The sequence below is a fragment of the Ornithorhynchus anatinus genome, chromosome 2 (genome assembly GCF_004115215.2).
Source record: "Ornithorhynchus anatinus isolate Pmale09 chromosome 2, mOrnAna1.pri.v4, whole genome shotgun sequence".
Lineage (NCBI taxonomy): Eukaryota > Metazoa > Chordata > Mammalia > Monotremata > Ornithorhynchidae > Ornithorhynchus > Ornithorhynchus anatinus.
In genome coordinates, this window is record NC_041729.1 from 110,864,500 (window position 1) to 110,871,313 (window position 6,814).

At 39.6% G+C, this 6,814-nt stretch overlaps 1 non-coding gene across 1 annotated transcript; it reads right to left on the bottom strand.

Moving 5' to 3' along the window:
- Positions 1–6,462: 6,462 nt before the first annotated feature.
- Positions 6,463–6,600, bottom strand: LOC114809579. The gene has a single exon (XR_003757355.1). It is a non-coding gene; the product is annotated as a small nucleolar RNA SNORA7 (small nucleolar RNA).
- Positions 6,601–6,814: the final 214 nt, after the last annotated feature.

Here is a 6,814-nt window from a genome sequence, read left to right on the forward strand (position 1 = left end):
ATTTCTGGGTGTCCTGGTTTGGTTGCCTAGTGGAAAGGCTCGATGAACAAGGAGATAGTGGTAATTATTCCCACCCTTCTAACTGCTATTTCAACCCTGGGCAACCCAACAAGCTTTGATAATGGCTTTAAATTCTAAATGATCTTCGATATAGGAGACAAAAACATCTTCAAATCATAGGTCTGATGTGAAGAGGCAGACTAAAAAAGCAAGTTAAATTCCAGAATGGTGATAGAAAAGTAAACAAAAAGTATTATTTTGCTATTACAACGATTAAGCTTGTGAGCTCCATATGAGACAAAGGCTGCGACCGCACAGGCTGTGACCATCCTGATTATCTTGTATCTTTCTCAGTGTTCAGTATAGTACCTGGCACATAGTAAGCACTTAACAAATACAAAAAAAAAAAAGGATCCCTAGCTTATTAAGCACAGATTGGAATGAACATGATAGGGGAATAAGGGAACATAGCACAGAATGGTGTGAATTGCTATAATGTTGACCTGGCTGCCAGAAATGCGGTTTCAAGCAAAATGACAGGAATGTATGACAAAACACTGCTATCAGTTCATTAGCATTGCTTGAGAAACCAATTGTGATTATTTAAACATCAGTGTTTTTTTGAAGCAATTGCAAATTGATCCTCATAAGTGATATCAATCATTAACAAGTGTCAGAAAACTGGGAAAAATCCGTGAATACAATAATTCGCTTCAGGTTGTAATACCAGTTTTACAGGACTTTCTTTCAACTTCCACAGCTTTCATGAATTTCTCTTCCTTGTAATCGTTTACTATTTTGGGTGCTCAATAGATGATATGACAATTCCTAGACATGGGAAGAATAAGAATGTGAGGGTGGAGAGCCTAAAGAAGATATGTAATTCAGAGGAGTCATGTTCCTGGCCATCTCCTTTCTCCTGATACTCTGTGTACCCCAGTTCCTCCACCTTCCTTTCCCAGGGGGTCTTCTCCAGACACCTAAGGACCATCAATTTTTATGCAAAAAATAAAAACTTCAGAGCACAAGCTAATATTTCAGGAAATTGATTGATCATCTCTAACCCTAAAGTTCTGTAATTTAAGTATTTATTTTAGTGTCTGTCTCTCTCTCTAGACTGTAAGCTTGTGTTGGGCACAGAATGTACAGTACTATGCACACAGTAAGTGTTCAATAAATATGATTGATTGATTGATAGGGAAGCCAACCATCATGACTAGTGTTCTTGCTCACTCAGTTCAACCTAACAACACTGACTCCATCAGAATTAGTAACCTAAAGCTGAAAAACTCAATATTCAAACATTAAGCCCCTGGGATGTCTACATTGAACTCTTTAGTCGACTGCTATGTACACATGGCATTTCCTTTGCAAAATGAGTAAATTTAAATTAGCTTTAGTCCTTTCATGTTGCCTTTAATATTTGAAAGCAAAAATAAAATGTATCCTCAAGGTTCAAAAATAACTAGAATGACTCAGTTTTGGAATTTGCATATGACTACCAGATAAGTCTTGCTTCTTCTCTCAGCGCTCTTGAGAATTAACAAAATCCTTCATAGATGCTTCCAAAAAGCAGATGTTTGGAGTCTTGAAGGTAACAGAGGAGAACTACATTCCAATCTATCAATACGAGCTCTGTATTTCAATCAATAAATCCATCAGTGCTATTTATTGACTGCTAGCTTTGTGCAGATCACTAATCTAGCACTTGGGGGAGTTCCATAAATCACAATAGAGTTATTAGACATGTTCCCTGCCCACATGAAGTTTATAGGCTAGAGGAAGGGATATGAGAATAGCCTCTAGTAAGAAGACAGGATCCCTGCTTTGAGCAAATTTACAATCTTGTGAGTCTATTGCCAAAGTAAAGGAAGACTGTATATATTATACTATAAATTATAGAAATAATAATAGTAATGGTAGTGGTAATGTTTATCAAGCATTTACTCAGTGCAATATACCATACTTGGGAAGTTAAAAATGATCAAGAGACACATTCTCTGCCAACAAGGAGGTGATGTTCTAATAAGGAGACGAGCACAAAACTATTTACAGAGCAATCAAAATATATGATTAGGAGAAGCAGCATGGCCTAGTAGTTAGAGCACAGACCTGGGATTCAAACGACCTGAGCTTTAATTCCTGCTCCACCACTTGTCTGCTATGTGACTTTGGGCAAGCCACTTAACTTCTCCATACCTCAGATACCTGATCTATAAAATAGGGATTAAGACTGTGAACCCTGTGTGGAACATGGACTGTGTCCAAACTGATACCTGGTGTCTATTCCAGCGCTTAGAACAGTTAGAGAAGCAGGGTGGCTTAGTGGAAGAAGCACAGGCTTGGGAGAGGACATAGGTTCAATCCCAGCTCTGCCCTGTCTGCTGTGTGACCTTGGGCAAGTTACTTTACTTCTCCGCACCTCAGTTACCTCATCTGTACAATGGAGATTAAGACTGTGATTCCCACGTGGGACAACCTAGTTACTCTATATTCACTCAATCATATTTATTGAGCACTTACTGTGTGCAGAACACTGAACTAAGCACTTGGAAAGTAAAGTTCAACAATTAAGAGAGACAATCTCTGCCAACACCAGGTTTATAGTCTAGAAATCTATCCCATCACTTAGAACAATGCTTGGCATATAGTAAGAACTTAACAAATGCCATCATTAATATTACCTGGCATATAGTAAGTGCTTAACAAATATCATAACCAAAAATATAGAAATAAAAATAATTGTGTATACAAACTGAATAAATGTATATCCATAAGTTCTAAAGCTATATACGGGCCTCTAAATAAATGCTAGAGATTCCTGGTGGTTCATAAGATTTGTAGACTGACAGACTGATCCAGGTTGCTTACCCAATCTGATAAAAATTAATTTAAGTAAGAATGATACCTTCCAGCTTCATTTTGATTTTTTATATCCACCTCTAATTCTGTTATTAACTTTTCCAAGGTTAAATTTCCTCCATTTTTCCATAATTCTCTCTATTTGCAACCCACCTCCATTTCACTGTGTTGCATAGTATTTAGTGGATAGTGGATAGAGCCCAGGCCTGGGAGTCAGAAGGTAATGGGTTCTAGTCCCAGTTCTACCACTTCTTTGCTGTGAGACCCTGGGCAAGTGCCTCAGTTCTCTCATCTGTAAAATGGGGATTGAGACTGTGAGCCCCTTGTGGGACAGGGACTGTGTCCAACCCTCTTTGCTTGTATCCATCCCAGTGCTTAGTACAGTGCCTGGCAAAGAGTAAGTGCTTAACAAATACCACTGTTTTTATTATTATTTAAGGAACTTGCTGCTTCAGCTAATGAATTTGCAGTTCAGTTCCAATACAGATGTAGTATGGCAAAAATAGGTTCTCTTTCGTTCATTCATTCAGTCATTCAATAGTATTTACTGAGCGCTTACTATGTGCAGAGCACAGTACTAAGCGTTTGGAATGTACGATTCAGCAACAGAGACCTGCCTAATGACAGGCTCACAGTCTAAATGGGGGAGACAGACAGCAAAGCAAAACAGAACAAAACAAAAATAAGACATCATAGTCTTATAAATAGAATCAAGGAGATATACACCTCATTAACAAAATAAATAGGGTAATAAATAACATATACAAATGAGCACAGTGCTGAGGGGAGGGGAAGGAGGAAGAGCAGAGGGTGGAGGGAAAGGGGGGGCCCAGTCTGGGAAGGCCTCCTGGAGGAGGTGAGCTCTCAGGAGGTGAGCTCTCAGGAGGTGAGCTCTCAGGAGGCGAAAGTCATTATCCCTTTAGGTCTAGGTTACAGAGTTTCTAATTCCATTCCCTCCATTAAACTAAGCACATTTTGACGTTTTTAGTTAACCTAGTTAATTTTAGTTGACTTTTTTAGTTAATGTTAATGTTCATGTTAACTGGCCTTAAGATCATTGCCGAACCATCTTGAAACCCAAAGTCTGTGAAACGAAGTGACATAAAAATAAAAGCATCCAGATAACTCCAGGCATCAGGTGATATGGTTATTGCCAGTGGTAACATTTTTAAAAAGCACAAGGTAGTTCTTTTTTTCCCACAAATTCCTCCTTTACAAGGTATCCATTCCTTGAAAACACATGAAATCCACTCATTTTCCTTTTTCTGCAAAACTCACAACTAAGATTTCATAAAAGTCAAGTTTGTATGTTTTAACAAGTGAATCCTTAACTGGGGCCACTTAAATGAATGAGCTAACTCCTGGGGAGACCAGTCCGGAGCCTTCCATCTCATGATTCTGTTTAAATTCAGCTGATTAATGCTGTTGGCGACTCTTACTAAGGTTCCTATTCTTACGAAGGCTTCAACAGAATGTTTATACTCCTAGTAATCAACATATCTCAGCAGTATCCTAATCCCCAGGATGACACAGCTGCTGCAATTTGGGTCTGAAAGAAAGCTACCTCCAATGGGCTCTCCAGTGCTTTCACTCTCTTATGTGGCCTTGTCATCTCCATTTGTGATTTGTCCTCAAGAACTATGATTTACATTTCAGTTGGATTACACTTTTTAATGTATCATGGAGAAAAGGGGCTACAGTGAGAACTCAGGTCTCTAGGTTTCAAATGAAGCATTTGAGAATTCAGTGGAAGTGATTATAGTTACAATTAAAATCAAAGGTTTCATCATTCTTGTCAGGATGAAGGCTAATTCATGGGGTCCCGAAAAACCCAATGATGCAGTACAATCTTTTTTTATTTTCTTTTTCAGTGAATAAAGCTCAGTGTTTTTTTACTTTTTTGTGATGCAAGAAAAAGATAGGATAACAGGGTAAGAAAATCTGAGTTCACTAGGCCAAATTACCTCAAAAAATTAAGAAAACAAAACCTCATTATGGAAACACTAATTAGAGTTCAGAACAATATAGCACATAGCTTTGCTACTATAGAATGTGCAACTATCCTTTGGGAGTCTGAGGATAACACTACTGAGATAAGATTTTATCATTGTTTGTGAATATGGCCAGTAAAATTGCTCTGTGACTGATCATTACCTCACTATGTTGTGCACGTAAATATTGAACAGAGAAATGATGAAGGCTTCTTATAGACTGAAAGATTAGGACTCACGTCTAGAAAGATGCAATATGAAAGGAGACAAAATTGAAGACTACAATACTATGAGGAACCTGGGCAGACGAATCTCAAACTACTGGTAGTCCATCAAATCTCATCCCACCTGGACTGAGAAACAGTCAGTGAAGTTGGAAGTTGGTGAGAATTCAGTCAGTCAATTATATTTACTGAGTGCTTACTGTGTGCAGAACATTATACTAAGCACCTAGGGGAGTACAATATAACAATAAACACATTCCCTGCCCCCAATGAGCTTACAGTCTAGAGGGGGAGTCGGACATTAATATAAATAAATAAATTACATTCATTCAATAGTATTTATTGAGACAGATATGTACATAAGTGCTGTGGGGCTGGGAGAGGGAGGTGAATAAAGGGAGAATGTCAGGGCAACACAAAAAGGAGTGGTAGAAGAGGAAAGGAGGGCTTAGTCAGAGAATCCCTCTTGGAGGAGATGTGCCTTCAATAAGGCTTTGAAGGGGGGAGAGAGCAATTGTCTGTCGGATATAAGGAGGGAGGGCTTTTCAGGCCAGAGGCAGGATGTTGGTGAGAGGCCAGCAGTGAGATAGACAAGATCGAGGTACAGTGAGAAGGTTAGCATTAGAAGAGAGAAGTGTGCAGGCTGCTTTGTAGTAGGAGAGTAGCGAGGTGAGGCACAAAGGGGCAAGAGATTGAGGGAGTGGTGAGCAGGTTCTGTTTGTTGCAGAGGTGGATGGAGTAGGAAAACATGGCCTGAACATTCAGCCACATTCCTATCTTGGGGATTTCGACTCATTCAACCCTGCCCCTCCTGCCCCACAAATTTGGGAATCCCAGGCAGGGAGGTTGCAAGAAAACTCCATGACAGCAGAGGAACAAAGGTCACTGAGGTGGAACAAGATTCAAAAGAGAAGTCATGAAGGATTGGTACAAGATTATGGAGCATGTGGTCAGAGGTTTGAAATACCCACCAGAGGACAGGATGTGTGGGGATAGGGTGAGGAAGAGAGAGAAGAGGAAGAAGGTAATCAATCAAATCAATCAGTCACAATTATTTTTGAGTGCTTACTGTGCTGGAAGCAACTGTACTAAGCCCTTAGGAGAGTACAATACAATAGAATTGTTATACCTGATCTGGGCCTTTAAAGAGCTGACAGTTTATTTAGGAGAAGCAGTAATTAAAACAAATTACAGATAGATGAAGGAGCAGCAGTCTCTCCCAGAACACTCCACCTCCATCTGCAATTGTTCAGGTAATGTATCTATAGAGTTTTCTTGGTAAAAATAATGAGGTGGTTTACCATTGCCTCCTTCCTTGCAGTAAACTCAAGTCTCTGACCTCGACTCTCTCCCATGCTGCTGCGGCCCAGCACAGGGAAGTTTTGACTTGTAGCAGATTGTCTTCCACTCGCTAGCCACTCGTCAAGCTAGGAATGGAAAGGATATGCTTCTGCTTCACTCTCCCTCCCATAGTCAAGACTGGTAGAGTATTGGAAACTCTCCAGGTACGACTCTGAGAGGGGAAAATAGGCGATACAATGGGCAAATATGAGAGGGCAGTGTAGGGATTGTCAGGGAAGGCCTCTTTGAGGACATATGTTTTTAGTAGGGCTTAGGTGATGTTTGTTTGTTGTGTGACCTTGGGCAAATCATTTAAATGATCTCTGCCTCAGTTTCATTATCTGTACAGTGTTTGGCACATAATTAGCAATTTTAAAATACAATTATTATTATCAT